We start from the raw sequence: 17,583 nt of genomic DNA, 5'->3' as shown, positions 1-17,583 counted from the left end.
GTACAAAAGTAACTGGTACAGTAAGTACAGAGAAATGCACAGAATACCATAACACTATAATTGTGCTATGTAAACTATTCTTACCTGAAGTAGAAAAACTAAACAATAAACCAATTTGAAATAATATCTACAACAACTTCACAATATATAAACAGTATAGGAAGATATAAATAGTAAAAAACAAAACTAAAAAGCACGAGGATGAGATAAAGGCATAAAGTCTTTATTAGTTTTCTTTTTTTGTGTTTGTTTGTTTATGCAAACAGTGTTAAGATATAATCAGCTTAAAATAATGGGTTAGAATATAGTATTTGTAAACTTAATGGGAATCTCTAACTAGAAAATCAGACTGACACACCCACACTCAAAAGGAAGAAACTAAATCATATCACCAGAGAAAATCACCTTCACTAAAGGAAGACAGAAGAGAAAGACAGAAGGGAGACAAGACCACAGAACCACAAGAAAATAAATCAGAAATTGGCAGGAATAAGTTCCTACTTATCAATAACAACATTAAATGTAAAGAGATCAAATTCTCCAATCAATAGACATAGAGTAGCTGCATTGATGAAAAATCAAACTCATTGATCTGTTGCCTAGAAGAAACACACTTTACCCAAAAGGACACAAGTAGACTGAAAATTAAGAAATAGAGATTCCATGCCAAGGAAAACCAAAAGACAGCAGTAGTCACTATTGTAATATCAGAAAAAAAAAAAAGTAGATTTCAAGACAAAAACTCTAAGAAGAGACAACAAAGGTCACTATATAATGATAAAGGGGTCAATTCAGCAAGATAATCTAAAATTTGAAATATATATGCACCCATCACTGGAGCAAAAAGTATATATATTTACTTTATACATAAAGTAAGTATTAATAAAGCTAAAGAGAAAGACTGCAATACAATTAAAGCTGTAAACTTCAAGTTCACTGTTAAACAGATCTTCCAGACAAAAATTCAACAAGGAAACATCAGGCTTAATCTGCACTATAGACCAAATGGTTCTAAGAGAATCATTTACATAATACTCCCTTTAATGGCTCAAGAATACACATTATTTCTGTTAGAACGTGAATCATTCTCAAAAATAGACCATATATTAGGTCACAAAACAAGTCTCAAAACATTCAAAATAATTTAAATAATACCAAGCATCTTCTCTGACCACAAAGGAATAAAACTGGAACTCAATGACAAGATGAATTTTGGAAACCAAACAAATACATGGCAATTATGCAATATGCTCCTGAAAGACCAGTGGATCAATGAAGAAATTTAGAAGGAAGCTGAAAACTTTCTTAAAAAACATGGTAACGGAAATGAAACATACCAAAATCTATGGGATACATCAAAAGCAGTAATAACAGGGAATTTTGCAGCTATAAGTGCCAATATCAAAAAAAGAAGAAAATCATTAAATAAACAATTTAACAATGCACCAAAAAGAACTAGGAAATCAAGAGCAAACAAAACCCAATATTAGTAGAAGAAAAAAATAAAGATCAGAGCATAAATAAATAAAATCAAGGTGAGGAAAATACAAAACATCAATGAAACAAAAAGTCAATTGTTTTGAAAAGTTAAACAAACTAGACAAACCTTTAGAAAGACGAAATAAGAAAAAAAAAGAGAGGAGATCCAAATGAATAAAATCATTGTTGAAAAAGGAGACATTAAAACTGATACCACAGATATTCAAAGGATCATAAGTGTCTACTAAGAACAATTACATGCCAATAAATTGGAAAATCTAAAAGAAGCAGTGTAGAGGGAAATTTATAGCACAGAAGCCCCACAAGAGAAAGCAGGAAAGATCTAAAATTGACACCCTAACATCACAATTAAAAGAGCTAGAGAAGCAAGAGCAAACACACTCAAAAGCTAGCAGAAGTCAAGAAATAACGAAGATCAGAGCAGAACGAAGGAGAAAGAGACACAAAAAACTCTTCAAAAAATCAATGAATCCCGGAGCTGGTTTTTTGAAAGATCAACAAAATTGATAGGCTGCTAGCAAGACTAATAAAGAAGAAAAGAGAGAAGAATCAAATAGATGCAATAAAAAATAATAAAGGGGATATCACCACCGATCCCACAGAAATACAAACTACCATCAGAGAACAATATACATACCTGTATGCAAATAAACAAGAAAATCTAGAAGAAATGGACAAATTCCTGGAAACATACACCCTCCCAAGAGTAAACCAGGAAGAAGTTGAATCCCTGAATAGACAAATAACAGGCTCTGAAATTGAGACAATAATTAATAGTCTACCAACCATTTAACTCAGTCATCCCATTAGTGGGTATATATCCAAAAAATTATAAATCATGCTACTATAAAGACACATGCACACATATGTTTTTTTCAGCACTGTTCACAATAGCAAAGATTTGGAACCAACCCAAATGTCCATCAATGATAGACTGGATTAAGAAATGTGGTACATATACACCATGAAAAACTATGCAGTCATAAAAATGGATGAGTTCATGTCCTTTGTAGGGACATGGATGAAGCTGGAAACCAACATTCTCAGCAAACTATCACAAGAACATAAAAACAAACACCACACGCTCTCACTCATAGGTGGGAACTGAACAATGAGAACACTTGGACACAGGAAGGGGAACATCACACACTGGGGCCTGTCATGGGATGGGGGGATGGGGGAGGGATAGCATTAGGAGATATACCTAATGTAAATGACGAGTTAATGGGTTCAGCACTCCAACATGGCACATGTATACATATGTAACAAACCTGCACATTGTGCACATGTACCCTAGAACTTAAAGTGTAATAATAATAATAAATTATTTCAGAAAAAAATGGACAAATTCCTAGACACATAAAAACTACTAAGATTGAACCATGAAGAAATCCAAAACCTGAACAAACCATAAGTAATGAGATTAAAGCGATAATAAAATATCTCTCAGTAAAGGAAAGCTAGAGACTGATGACTTCATTGCTGAATTCTACCAAACATTAAAAAAAGAACAAATACCAATCTTACTCAAAATCATCCTAAAAGATACAGGAGAGAATATTTCCAAATTCATTCTATGAGGCCAGTTACCAAATTAGACAAAGACACAACAACAAATAAGAAAACTGCAAGTCAATATCTCTGACAAATATTGATGTAAAAGTCCTCAACAAGAAAATTAGTAACCAAATTCAACAATAATGTTAAAACTATCATTCATCATGAGCAAGTGAGATTTATCCCGGGGATTCAAGGATGATTTATCTTGGCAAATTAATTAATGCAATACTTCATAGCAACAGAATGAAGGACAAAACCCATATAATCATTTCAAATGATGCTGAAATAGTATTTGATAAAATTCAACATCTCTTCATGGTAAAACCCTTAAAAAACTGGGTAGAATACCTTAACACAAGAAAAGCTATATATTGCAGACTCACAGCTGGTATCATACTGGATGGAAGAAAACTAAAAACCTTTCCTCTAACATCTGCAACACAACAAAAATGCCCTCTTTCACCACTGTTATTTCACATGTTACTTGAAGTCTTAGCTAGAGTAATCAGAGAAGAGAAAAAAAGATAAAGATCAGCTAAATTGGAAAACAGGAAGTCAAATTATTCTTGTTTGCAGATTATATAATCTCATATTTCAAAAAACCTAAACTCCACCAAAAAATATTAGAACTAATATATTCACTAAAGTTGCAGGATGGAAACTTAACATACAAAAATCAGTAGCATTTTTATATGCCAATAGTAAACAATCTGAAAACAAAATTTAAATACGTAATCCCATTTACTATAGCCACAAATAATTAAATATCTAGAAATAACTTAGCAAAATAAGTGAAAAATCACTATAAGAAAAACTATAAAACACTGATCAATGAAATTCATGACACAAAAAATTGAAAAATATTCTATGCTTATGAATTGGAAGAAGCATTTTAAAAATGTCCATACTACACAAAACAATCTACAAATTCAATTCAATCTCTATCAAAATACCAATGACATTCTTCACAGAAGTAGAAAAACAATCCAAAAATGTATTTGGAACCACAAAAGAATAGACAAAGTTATCCTAAGCAAAGACAACAAAACTTAAGGAATCTCATTATTTCACTCCAAGTTATAAAATGAAGCTATAGTAACCAAAATGTTATGGAAGTGGCATAAAAACAGACACTTAGACCAATGAAACAGAATACAGAACCTGGAAACCAATACACACATCTACAGTGAACTCATTTTAGCAAAGTTGCCAAGAACATAAATGACAGTCTCTTCAATAAATGATGTGGAGAAAACTGGATATCCATACGCAGAAGAATGAAACTACACCCCTATCTCTCACCAAATACATTCAGATCAAAATGTATTAAATACTTAAATCTAAGATCTCATATTATAAAACTACTAAAAGGAAATATTGGAAAAACTCTGCAGGACATTGAGTCATATCTCATAAGCAGGAGCCACCAAAGCAAAAATGGACAAATGGGATCACATCAAGTTAAAAAGCTTCTACACAGCAAATAAAATAAACAACAAAAAATGTAGAGACAACCCAGAGAATGGAAGAAAATATTTCTGTCAAGGAATTCATAACCAGAATACATAAGGAACTCAATTTACTCTACAGGAAATAGTTTGATTATCTAATTTAAAAATGGGAAAAAGAATTGAATAGACATTTCTTACAAAAAAGACACAGTTCACAAAGAAAAACATGAAAATGTGCTCAAGATTATTGATCATCAGAGAAATGCAAATCAAAACAATAATGATATATCATGTCACCCCAGTTAAAATGACTTATATCCAAAGGACAGGCAATAATAATAATAAATGCTGGCAGGATGTGGAGAAAAGAGAACCCTCGTACACACTGTTGGTGGGAATGTAAATTAATGCAACCACTATAAAGAACAGTTTGGAAATTCATCAGAAAACCAAAAATTAAGCTACCATATGATTCAACAATCCCACTGCTGAGTATATACCCAAAATAAAGAAATTCAGTATATTGAAGAGATATCTGCACCTCCTGTGTCTGTTGTGGCACTGTTTCTAATAGTTAAGATTTAGGAGCAACCTAACTGTCTATCAATATATGAATGGATAAAGAAAATGTACTTATACACCATAGAGTACTATTCAACTATTAAAAAATGACATTCAGTAATTACAAAATGGATGGAATTGAGAGTCATTATTTTAAGTGAAATAATCCAGGCACAGTAAGACAAACATCACATTTTCTCATTTATTTGTGAGATCAAAATATCAAAACAGTTGAAACCATGGAAATAGAGAGTAGAAGGATGGTTACCAGAGTCTCGGAAGGGTTGTGGACCTTGGGAGCAAGGTAGGGATGGTTAACAAGTACAAAAAAGATTTAGTTAGAAATAATGAATAAGGTTTAGTTAGAAATAATGAATAAGGTTGATAGTACAACAGGGTAACTACAATCAACAATAATGTAATTGTATATTTTAAAATACCTAAAGAGTATTATTGGATCGTTTGTAACATAAATGACACATGCTTAAGGGAATGGACATCCCATTTTCCATGATGTGATCAGTACACACTACATGCTCTTATAAAAACATCTCATGTACTCCATAAATATATAAACCTAATCTGTACATACAAAAATCTTAAATAAAAATTATATAAAACTGTTAAAACTGATAAACAAATGCAGTAAAGTTTCAGGATACAAAATCAACATACAATAATAAACCAATGGCATTTCTATATGCCAAAAGTGTACAGTCTGAAAAATATATTAGGAAAAAATTCCATTTGCAGTAGCTACAAATAAAATTAAATAGATAGGAATTTACTTAACCAAAGAAGTGAAAGATCTCTATAACAAATCTTTAAAACATTGATGAAAGATATTTAAGAGGACACCAAAAAATGGAAAGGTATTCCATGTTCATAGATTAGAGAATCAATATTGTTGAAATGTCCATGCTACCTAAGGAAATATACAGATTTGATGTAATGAGTATTTTGATACATGAATTAGTAAAACTGCTGGGGAGAACAGTTTGGAGTTTTCTCAAACAAAAAAATAGAGCCTCCCTATGAACAGATTCAATGCAGTCTTCATCAAAATACCAATGGCATTCTTCACAGAAATAGAAAAAGCAATCCTAAGGTTTATATAGACTCTCTATCGTATATACCAATAGCATTCTTCTCAGAAATAGAAAAAAAAATCTAAAATTAATATGGAACTACAAAAGAGCCAGCATATCCAAAACTATCCTTAGCAAAAAGAATAAAACTGGAAAAATAATCAATTGCCTGACTCAAATTATACTACAGAGCTATAATAACCAAAACAGTAATACCGGTATAAAAGTAGACATATGGATGAATTAAACAGAATAAAAAATCCAGAAACAAACCACACATCCATAGTGAACTCATTTTTGACAATGATGCCAAGAACATACACTGGCAAATGAAATTTCTCCTCAATAGGTGGTACTTGAAAAACTAGATATCCATATGCAGAAGAGAGAAACTAGATGCTTATCTCTCACCATACAAAAATATCAAATCAAAATGGAATAATGACTTAAATCTAAGATCTCATGCTATGAAACTTCTAAAAGAAAACATTGGGAAAATTCTCCAAGACATTGAACTGGACAAAGATTTATTGAATAATACCCCACAAGCACAGGCAACCAAATCAAAAGTGGACAAATAGGATCATATCAAGTTAAAAAGCTTCTCCCCAGCAAACAATCAACAAAGTGAAAGGTCAACCCACGGAATGGAAGAAAATATTTGCAAACTAACCATTTGATAAAGCTTTAATAGCCAAAATATATGAGGAGCTCAAACAACGTCATAGGAAAAGAAACCTAATAATCCAATTAAAAATGGGCAAAAGATGTGAATAGATATTTCTCAAACTAATACTTACAAATGGCAAACAAGTATATTGAAAGCAAGTATATTGAAAATAATCAAGATTATTGGTTATCAGAGAAATGCAAATCAAAACTACAATGAGATATAATCTCACCCTGTTAAAATGTCTTTCATGCTAAAACCAAGTATTGATGAATGCTGCTCAATATGTGGAGAAAAGGGAAAGAACCTTGGTGCACTGTTAATAGGAATGTAAATTAGTAAAACTGCTTTGGAAAACAGTTTAGAGTTTTCTTAACCAATTAAAAATAGAGCTCCCATGCTCTCATGTGACCATCAATCCCACTGCCAGGGATATACCCAAAAGAAAGGAAATCTGTATATGAAAGAGATGTCTGCACTCACATGTTTATTATAGCACCATTTGAATACAGTCGCCAAGAGTTGGCAGCAATCTAAGTGTCTATTAACAGATGAATGGATAAAGAAAATGTAGTACCTACACACAATGGAGTACTACTCAGCCATTGAAAAACATTAGATCTTATCACTTGCAATAACATGGATGGATCTGGATGTCATTATGTTAAGTGAAATAAACCAGGTGCAGAAAGATAAACTTTGTATGCTCTCATTTATTTGTGGAGCTAAAAATTAAAACAATTGAATTCATTGTGACAGAGAGTAGAATGATGGTTACCAGAAGCTGGGATAGGTGGTAGTTAGGTAATGGGATGGGTACAAAAATACATTTAGATAGAATAAGATCTAGCACTGGACAGCACAACAGGTGACTACAGTCAACAATAATTTATTGTACATCTAAAAATAAAAAAAGTATAATCGGATTATTGGTAACACAATAGAAGTATAAATGCTTGATATGATGGCTGCTCCATTTATCCTGATGTGATTATTATGTATTGTATGCCTGTATCAAAATATCATACATACCCCCTAAATATGTACACCTAGTATATAAGCAGAAAAATGGAAAATTTTAAAATAGATAGTAACCTAACTGTATGCTAAATTTGGTGCGTACAAGAATAAATAAACTTATTCTAGAAATATTGACTTGTGAAATACTTTAACTGGTAAAATTTGTAATTCATATTAAAGTATCCCTTATGCTGAGGTGATACATATAAGAGTAAATTAGAATATTTTGGGATCTGCACAGATTATCTCCTGTTGATAGAAAATATAGTTCAAATAAATTTATTTTACATAATCAAATACTCATTACCACTAAAAATCTTTTAGTTAAGCTGAACTCCTACTCAGAATAGCACAATATCTCATTTTCTATTCTGTTGAGCAGATCTTGGATTTAGAAATTAAATTTTAAAGTGTGACTAATGCGTCAGAGTCCCAATTCTGCCTGTGTCTCAGACACACTTATCATCAGTGTGCTTCAGATTTTTTATATCTAAATATAGCTTTAAATACTTAAGTATCTGCAGAAACACTTATTTTTATTTAGTAGAAATTATTGAAAAACAAAGATAAATGATAATACTTTTCTGATTATTGATCTTAAAATTATTTTTGTGGGTACTATGGTTAGGAATTCTTTCATGATATACAGTTAATGTGATGATTTTAAACAGAGAAAAATATTTCATATCATTCTTCCCTTCTTTTCACAAACAAGAGGCAGCCAAACTTAAGGGAAATGTCTTTGTTGTTGTTGTTCCCATGCTTTCCTCCAAGTTCTTAGGAATGTCACTTAACTTTCAGTGTTCAGTGTCACACCATCCCTGGAACTCGCTGAGCTTGGCAGCCTTGGCAAGAATCCTTGACAACTTGTCAAGTCCAAGGCAAATTGATGTAATCTTCCCTCCTAGTAATTAATAATTAATTAATGTTCATTAATCTTTAATGAATGGTGGTTTTGAATAATCTAGTCTTGAAAAAAAAAGAAAAAGAAATTGTTATTGCAAAAGAAACTTTTGCTCAGGACTTTATCAAATGAAATAAATCCTGGGGCTAATTGCAAAAGTCAATGAAATAAAGCACATAACCGTGCACAAAACCAGTGACACTATAATCCTAGGACCTCTAAAGAGTTCCTCTTCAGATCAGCTGTAAACTCTTCCTGAGGTCTAAATCACAAAGCACAATTACCTTCCAAAACAACATTTTGATTCCTAGAATGGCAAGTTTTCTCTTAAGAATCTAAGTGGCTTTCTGAAACACTGACTAGCAATTGCTGTTATCTACTCTGTCAGGGATAATTTTTCTGGGCAGTAGAAGTCTGATGAAAAAAAAAGAGAGAAAGAAAAAAAGGCTGATGAAATCACTTTTAAAAATATGAATCATTAAATATTATTTGTGCTCAGCTTTGTTCTACAGGTATTCACAGTGTCCCGAGTTGTAATGACACTGTGCTGAGTACTTACTTGATGGGGAAAAACTGTAATCACTTTTTCTTGACATTTGAAGAAACGGTGAAAAGAAGAAAAATGTGTGCCTTAGAACTCTTGAAACTAATGACATTCCCCAGTGCTGGGGAAATAATGCTACTGCTTTTATAGCAGTCATTTCAGAATTTCTCAAAGCAGGAAGAAGATAATCCTTTTACAATCACTATGGAAATAACAGAAGAGGTAACTAAGCTTATCATACATATGTGAATATGCATCAAGGCTTGTAGATACAAATATACAGTTATTCCTATCTTCTCTGGCTAACATCATACACAATGTTATACTGGAAGATATAATTCCCTCAGTAACACTGTAATGAACAGAAGGATTAAATCCTTCAGGCTCCTCCTATTGTCTACCTTGCAAATCTTAGCCTATTCAGTTTTGCATTGTAATGCTCACTTTTCCACCTTTGCCAAACGTTTTTTTGGTTGATCTCCACCTTCAAAACCCCTACTCTCTGCAAATCTTTCAAAGTCTTATATCTTAAAAATTTACATCAAAATGAAATTATTATTCATAGGTGAATTTAAGAATAGCAATTTCTTCTTTTCATTTTGTTTATCCTCTTTTCATTTCATTTTCATTCATTTCCTCTTTTCAAATAATAAATAAAAAATAGTGTAAAAAATGTCATTTTATCCTATCTAATATATTGCCTTTAATTTTCCTAAAGAAGGTCTTTTTATTGTAATGTATATGTGTGTTGCGTCTTCGGGCAAATCTTGTGTGGTACAGAGACAAATAATAGAGTTGAACGAGGTTGGTGGTGGTGGTTTTTATGCTGTGATATCTGTGGATACTTTCTATATTAATGAATGGAAACCATTTAATCTTTCTAAATGTCATATCAACTTATGAGATAACAATAACTCAATAAAATATAAATAATGAAATAGTATAATGTATATTAAAGCACTTGTAATTTGAGAGGCAAAACAGAAATTATCATTGCACACTTCTCATACATCATTGCTTTACATTGTTCTAAAACTCAGCATTAAATTTCCATGGAGTTAGATAAATCATATTAAACATACATCGACTCTAAAATTTAATTTTAATAAATCATGGGTATGCACAAGGAAGTTAGGTTGCTGATTAAGAATTTGCCAATTTTTGTCAAAGGTGGTAGAAGCATATTAGCAGCATTTCAAGTCCTGTTTACATTTTGTATTACTATTAAAGCTAAACAACATTTGTAAATGTTTATTAGCTATAAATACTTAGGGAAACTGTTGTTTGGTTAAATTAATATGACATATCTATTTTACAGACTAGTAAGTGAATATTCTAAACTTATTGTAAGATTATGAGCACACATTGCTTGGGGAAGATGTTACCAAATAATTTTATGACTAAATATAGACTAAGAAACAACTTTTTTCAATATAAATATGTTGTTGTAAATTGCACATATATATATATATATAAACACTAAAAATTGTTATATGAGTGTGATGACAATAATAATTTCATGTTTTTATTTTGCATTTGTACTTATGATTTTTTCGCTATGCATAAATATTTATAATGACAAAAACATTAGAAATCAATGGTACATGGAAATATTTAGAGCAAAATATCAACAAATTATTTCTCTTTATTAGGAGTTCTGATATTCTAATGTAATCATTGTTAACAACTTTTCTGATGTTTTTAAATTAGAAAAATTAGTAAAAATATTTAAAATATAGTTTTTGAGTCTAAAAGGTGTAAATAACTGGGAGATTATGTGAATTCACTTGTAAAAATCTTGAAAGCTTTGGAGTGAGAACTGAAAACACAGGCATAGTTCTAACCAATTTGTATTTGTGTATACACTGAACAAAATATATTATACATTAATCAATAAGCCATAAAAATTGTGATCAAGGCACTAAAGAAATAACACACCTTTGTAAATAAAGGCATTTAAGAAGACAATTCTACTTGTATTGCCTTTTGTTGTATGCACATTATTTCTTATTTTAAGTTAGAAGCTTTTCAGAGAGACATATTGGTCTAATATTTCCATCTTCCATTATGCCTGTCCCATTGCTTTGTATCTGTAAGATAGTCAATTACACTGTAATTGGTTATCCTTTTATGATTTCCTTTTTAAAAAATTCTTATGTACTTAATCAGATACTTTTACATAAATATAATTAAAATAGAAGAATTTTCAAATTTGTCTCTGAGGTCACAATCTAAGAAAGAAATGATAAACAGATCCAGGGATTCTTTATACTAAGATCCTGAATTACCAATTTTTTCTAACCATGAAAAAATAATCATGGGTTGTCATCTCTCATGGTAAAATAAAATATTTGTCTTCTGTTTGTAACAAAAATAAAACATAATTTTCTGTGTCAAACAACTCCTTACATGTTTAATTGTTTTTTATACATATTGTAATATTTGATCCTTATATAATCATTGTCAGCTAGACAGGACAGCTGCTACTGGCTCTATTTTTTTATGAGTAAACTAAAAGAATATATGATTGAGGTAAGAGTGCTTATCTCTTCACTTATAAGAAATTTGTAGTTATTACAGACTTACACTCTTTCTTCAGCTGCAGTAGCTTGTGGATATTACTTGTGCCACTGTTAACAGATATTTACATTTTATTACTCTCTCAAAATTAATTATAGATCATTTTATATGATAAATTGAATACTATTACAACATTGAACCTTATATGACTATTTGAATTGAGAGGCTTATTGTCAATGCTAGAAATGAAATACATGAATCACTTTGTAAGATAAATTAAATCCTAAAGCCACATCAAATTTTATAGTGTAAATTGAGCTGAGGGATTAAAATAGAACTGTAAATATTATAATCAAAATAATACTTTACCTATTCATTTATTTATATGTGCATTCTTATAAATCATAATTACAAGTATACTTTTTAGGAACTTGGTCCATTGAACAAAGTAATAGGTAATATTGATATGCAGAGAATAATAATGAATATTATGAACTACTTTCACAACGGATAGATCACTGTTTAGAAGTTGGGGAATAAGATTAAGAAATACAAGGAAAATAATAATTTAAAAAATTCAGAGTTTTGTATCCTCTATTTACAGCATTGTGTCTTTCCTTTGTTAAATTGGAAGATAAAATCAAGAGAGCAGAAAGCTTTAAAACAAATATTGCCAAATAAAGACAGAAAAGTAAAAGAAAGATGTCATAACATGACTAAATTTCTTGAGGAACTTTAAATATAATATTCCTCATATTTTTTATTGTATATACTAGAATTTATCTTAAATTGAGATGGCCTAATAAGTTTGACCTTAAAATTATATCCCTAAGGCATCCATATACAATTCTGCTTTTTTTTTTCTTTTTGTGTGATCACATTGGTTTTGTGTAAAACATTAAAATGTAACGTAAAGTATCTATTTCTACTTTTATTGGAAAGATTATAATTCAAATATGGATGGGGGCGTGCTACTCTGTGTTGCACCTGGGGACCTCACAGGGACAGAAACTCTGGGAGCCTGGAGGTAGTACAGGTAAGGAGTTCTCCCAGTAGCCCCAACTCTGGGGACATCCTCACCTCCCCTGTATGTAACCATGTGCCTGGCACTGCTCCTATCTCACCTTTTGCCTCCTGCTAGCAACACCATGAACCTGGTGGTCTCCTTCTGCAGGTAGAGAAACGTTTGCACAGGGCATTATACTGATTCCAGATCCAAAGGGCACTGTTCCCAGAAGCACGTCCTAAGAATCAGCGGAACAGTCATTGCACTGAAAATAGCTTTCACCCTCACCTGAACTAAAGGTTCAGGATCATGTGTGATCTTTTTTTTTTTTTTTTTTTGATCATGTGTGATCGTATTCCTTGCAATTTAAAATAAAGACAAAGATAGCGGCCAGAGAGAAAGCAGATTGGTTTCTTCCTGGAAAAGGCCTCCATCTGAGCTGCACCCACCGAGACTGCCCCTCAAAGGTAGTGCATCAGCAGGTCAATGAGCGACTGACTGATCTCCAGTCTGCAAAGTCTCAAAATGAGGTCCTGAAACAGGTTCAGGAAGTCCTGTAGCAAAAAGCTTCAAAGTGCTGATCTCTGATGCAAGGTCAACTTGACCTGAAAAAAGCAATAAATTCAATATGGCTGCTCTTGAATGAAAATATATCCCTGATCTGAAAATGTATTCCTTTTTTCCTAGTTCAAGTTTTAAATAAAAATGAGTGGACCCATATGTCATTATACAATAAGTGAATCAATGTGTCCTGAGAGGAAAACTGAATTTTAAAATTATTTTTGCATTGTCACTCATGTAGTTACAATAATTATAATTTTGCCACAAGAGAGTTAACCAGAGGTTAGGCACTGCTTGGAGTTCAGGAGTTTTTTTTTGTTTTTTGTTTTTTCAATTATTAAATATTTATTTTAAATTCAAGAGTACACATGCAGGTTTGTTATTATAGCTAAACTGTGTCATAGGGATTTGTTGTACAGATTGTTTCATTACCTAGGTGTTAAGCCTAGTACATATTCATTATTTTTTCTGATCCTCTCCCTCCTCCCAGCCTCCTCCACTCTACAGTAGGCCCCAGTGTGTGTCTTCCTTGAGGCATCCATGTGTTCTCATCATCGAGCTCCCACTTACAAGTGATAACATGCAGTATTTGGTTTTCTTATCCTGAGTTAGTTTTCTGAGGGTAATAGCCTCCAACTCTATCCATGTCCCTGCAAACGACATGATCTCATTCTTTTATATGGCTGCATAGTATTAAATGGTGTATATGTACCACATTTTCTTTTTTTTTCTTTTTCTTTTTTTATATACTCACTGTATGTATTTATTAACAATACCCAAAAGGTGAACACAAGGATACATCAATCACTTGATGAATAAACAAAATAAACAAAATGTGACATATATATATGGATATTATCCAGTCTATCATTGATGGGCATTTAGATTGATTCCACATCTTTGCTATTTGATTTCACAAGGTTTTACATGTACTTATGTGTGTGTCTAGGTAAGGTCTATGAAACTCAAATATTCAAGTGATGAAATTTCATAGAACTATATATTTTAAATAAAATGAACAAAATAATCTACAAATAATCGTGAATTTTCTTCTTCTTCTTTATTTTATTTTATTTTATTTTTTTTTTTTTTGAGACAGAAAAGCCTGTTGCCAGGCTGGAGTGTAGTGGCATGATCTGGCTCACTACAACCTCCACCTCACAGATTCAAGCAATTCTCCTGTCTCAGTCTTCCAAGTAGCTGGGATTACAGGCATACACCACCATGCCCAGCTAATTTTTGTATTTTTAGTAGAGATGGGGTTTCACCATGTTAGACAGGATGGTCTCGGTCTCTTGGTTTCATGATCCACACACCTCGGCCTCCCAAAGTGCTGTGATTATAAGTGTGAGCCACTGCGCCCAGCCAATCGTGACTTTTTTTTTTTTTTTTTTTCTTTCTGAGATGGAGTCTTGCTCTGTCACCCAGCTGGAGTGCATGGTGTGATCTCAGCTCACTGCAACCTCTGCCTCCCAGGTTCAAGCGATTCTCCTTTCTCAGCCTCCCGAGTAGCTGGGACTACAGGCACGTGGACTACATCTGGCTAATTTTTGTATTTTAAGTAGAGATGGGGTTTCACCATATTGGCCAAAATGTTCCTCATCTCCTGACCTTGTGATCCATCTGCCTCAGCCTCCCAAAGTGCTGGGATTAGAGATGTGAACCACCGTGCCCAGCCTGTGATATTTTTTTTTAATCAGGTTATTTTCATGCTGTTGAGTTGCTATAATGGTACAGTGGTGGTCACCAGGGACTGATTGAGGGTACAGGAGTGTTTGGAGAAATATTCATCAAAAGATAACAAAATTTTAGTTACATAAGAAGAATAAGTTCAAGAGATCTATTGCGTAACATGATGAATATAGTTAATAATATATTACAGTCTGGAAAAATGTTAACAGTGAATATAAAGTACTCTTACAGGCCGGGCGCGGTGGCTCAAGCCTGTAATCCCAGCACTTTGGGAGGCCGAGGCGGGCGGATCACAAGGTCAGGAGATCGAGACCATCCTGGCTAACACGGTGAAACCCCGTCTCTACTAAAAACTACAAAAAACTAGCCGGGCGAGGTGGTGGGCGCCTGTAGTCCCAGCTACTCAGGAGGCTGAGGCAGGAGAATGGCGTGAACCCGGGAGGCGGAGCTTGCAGTGAGCTGAGATCTGGCCAGTGCACTCCAGCTTGGGTGACAGAGCGAGACTCCGTCTCAAAAAAAAAAAATAAATAAATAAAAAAAAAAAATAAATAAAGTACTCTTACTACAAAATGAAAACTATGTGAGATAATGCATATGTTAATTAGCTAAATTTAGTCATTCCACATCATATATATACTTCAAAACACCATATTGTATACAATAAATATATAAAATGTTATCTGCCAATTTTAAAAATAAAAATATATCCTCCCAAATTAGTTTATAAAACTAGTGTAAAGAAAATGAAATTTGATTTAAAACTACTGAAATAAAGCATAATAATTATGCTAAATTTTTGACTTATTTGGTGTAAGATAGGAATTATATTTAATGCTAAATAAGCTACAGTTACCTATGTTGAGATAACTACTCTGTATTACACTAGGAAGTAAAGTACTAACTTTTGTTGGATCAGCATTATGGTTTCTGATTACAATTAAAACAACCCGGTATACAATGTAAAAGAGAATTCTGTAAAATAATTTGTGATGTTAAAAATTCAGCATAAATTTTGTCACCCTTCACCAAATCTATTTGCCAATCAGAGACTGCATATCATATCCTAGATCTCATTTGACAATATTTTGCTATAGGAAAATATATTAAGTTTTCTATTACAAGTTTAGTAGTATGAGTGAGAATTTCTGGAAAGAAAGAATTTGAAGAGAAAAATTGAATGGAAAATGAGCATGAAGTGTCAGACATTGATTATTCTAACAAAAGATCCAAATTAACCAAGGTTGTATCTTTGTAAATCAAAGATTTGTATGTTATTCTAACCATGGCATATGATTGTTTTGTTTTTGGAGAGGGTAACATAAAAAATTAATGTCTTAGTGTCTATGATTTATTTACATACCTAAAACTATCCCTGGAGTCAAGTCTATTCCAAAAATCATGTAAGAATTTTTGGTGTTTCTATAAGCAATGTATGTATTTGCTCCCCTCCAGGCCTGTGCTGATGTCTCTCCAGCGTCTTTGTGATAGTCTAAAGCAAAATCAACTTTAGACCTTTCAGAGAGCTCATTATTCCCTGACATCTTGGATCCTTGTAAGATTCTAGATTCTTGTTTCTTTTTCTCGCTCTGTTGCCCGGGCTAGCGTGTAATGTCACAATCACAGCTCACTGCAGCCTCAACTTCCCAAGCTCAAGCGAGGCTCCCACCTGAGCTTCCCAAGTAGCTGGAATTAGAGGTGCCTGCCATCACACCTGGTTAAATTTAAGATTTCAGTTTCTTTATAACAGTTTTTCTGCAGCTTTTATATTGTGAAAAAGTATAAAATTATTGTTTCATATTTTGTTGTCTTGAATATCTTCTACAGGTTATTTTATTATCTTCTGTCATAAGAGATGCTGTCAAAAATGATAATGAATTCATTTTATCTCATTTCTAACTGAGTTGACATCATTGTTTGGAGGCCAAAGAAAATTAACTTTTTCTTTAAAATCTAATGATTTTACCATGGTATTGCTGTTGGCCTTCTGGGTCATTCTCCCTCATAATAGTTTACTTTTTCATCATGTATTTTCTGGTAATATTTTATTTCAGAATAATTTTATTGAGTCATAGTTTGTAGTACTTGCTCTCTTCTATTGTATTATTTTTTTCCATGAATATTGCTATGTAAACATGTTATGTGTCTATTTTTGTCCCTTTCAATATATTCTCTTTTTGAATATCCCTTTTTCCTTTTATTTCTAATTGACATAATAATTGTACATAATATATGGGGTGCAGTGTGATAGTTTAATGTGTATACAATATGTAATGATCAAAGCAAGGTACTTAACATATCTATCATCTCAAACATTTTTGGTGTTGTGAACGTTCAAAATCCTTTATTCTAGTTTTTTGAAATATACAATACATTCTAGTTAACCATATTCACCCTATAGTGCTGCAGAACACTAGAACCCAGTCCTTCTATCTAGCTGTAACTTTGTATCACTTGATCTTAGCCAAAAGGCCAAGAAGTGATAACTTTGCATCGTTTAACCAATCTC

This window comes from Trachypithecus francoisi, unplaced genomic scaffold, assembly GCF_009764315.1.
Source record: "Trachypithecus francoisi isolate TF-2019V2 unplaced genomic scaffold, Tfra_2.0 Lachesis_group18, whole genome shotgun sequence".
NCBI lineage: Eukaryota > Metazoa > Chordata > Mammalia > Primates > Cercopithecidae > Trachypithecus > Trachypithecus francoisi.
Note: the sequence above shows the minus strand (reverse complement) of the source record.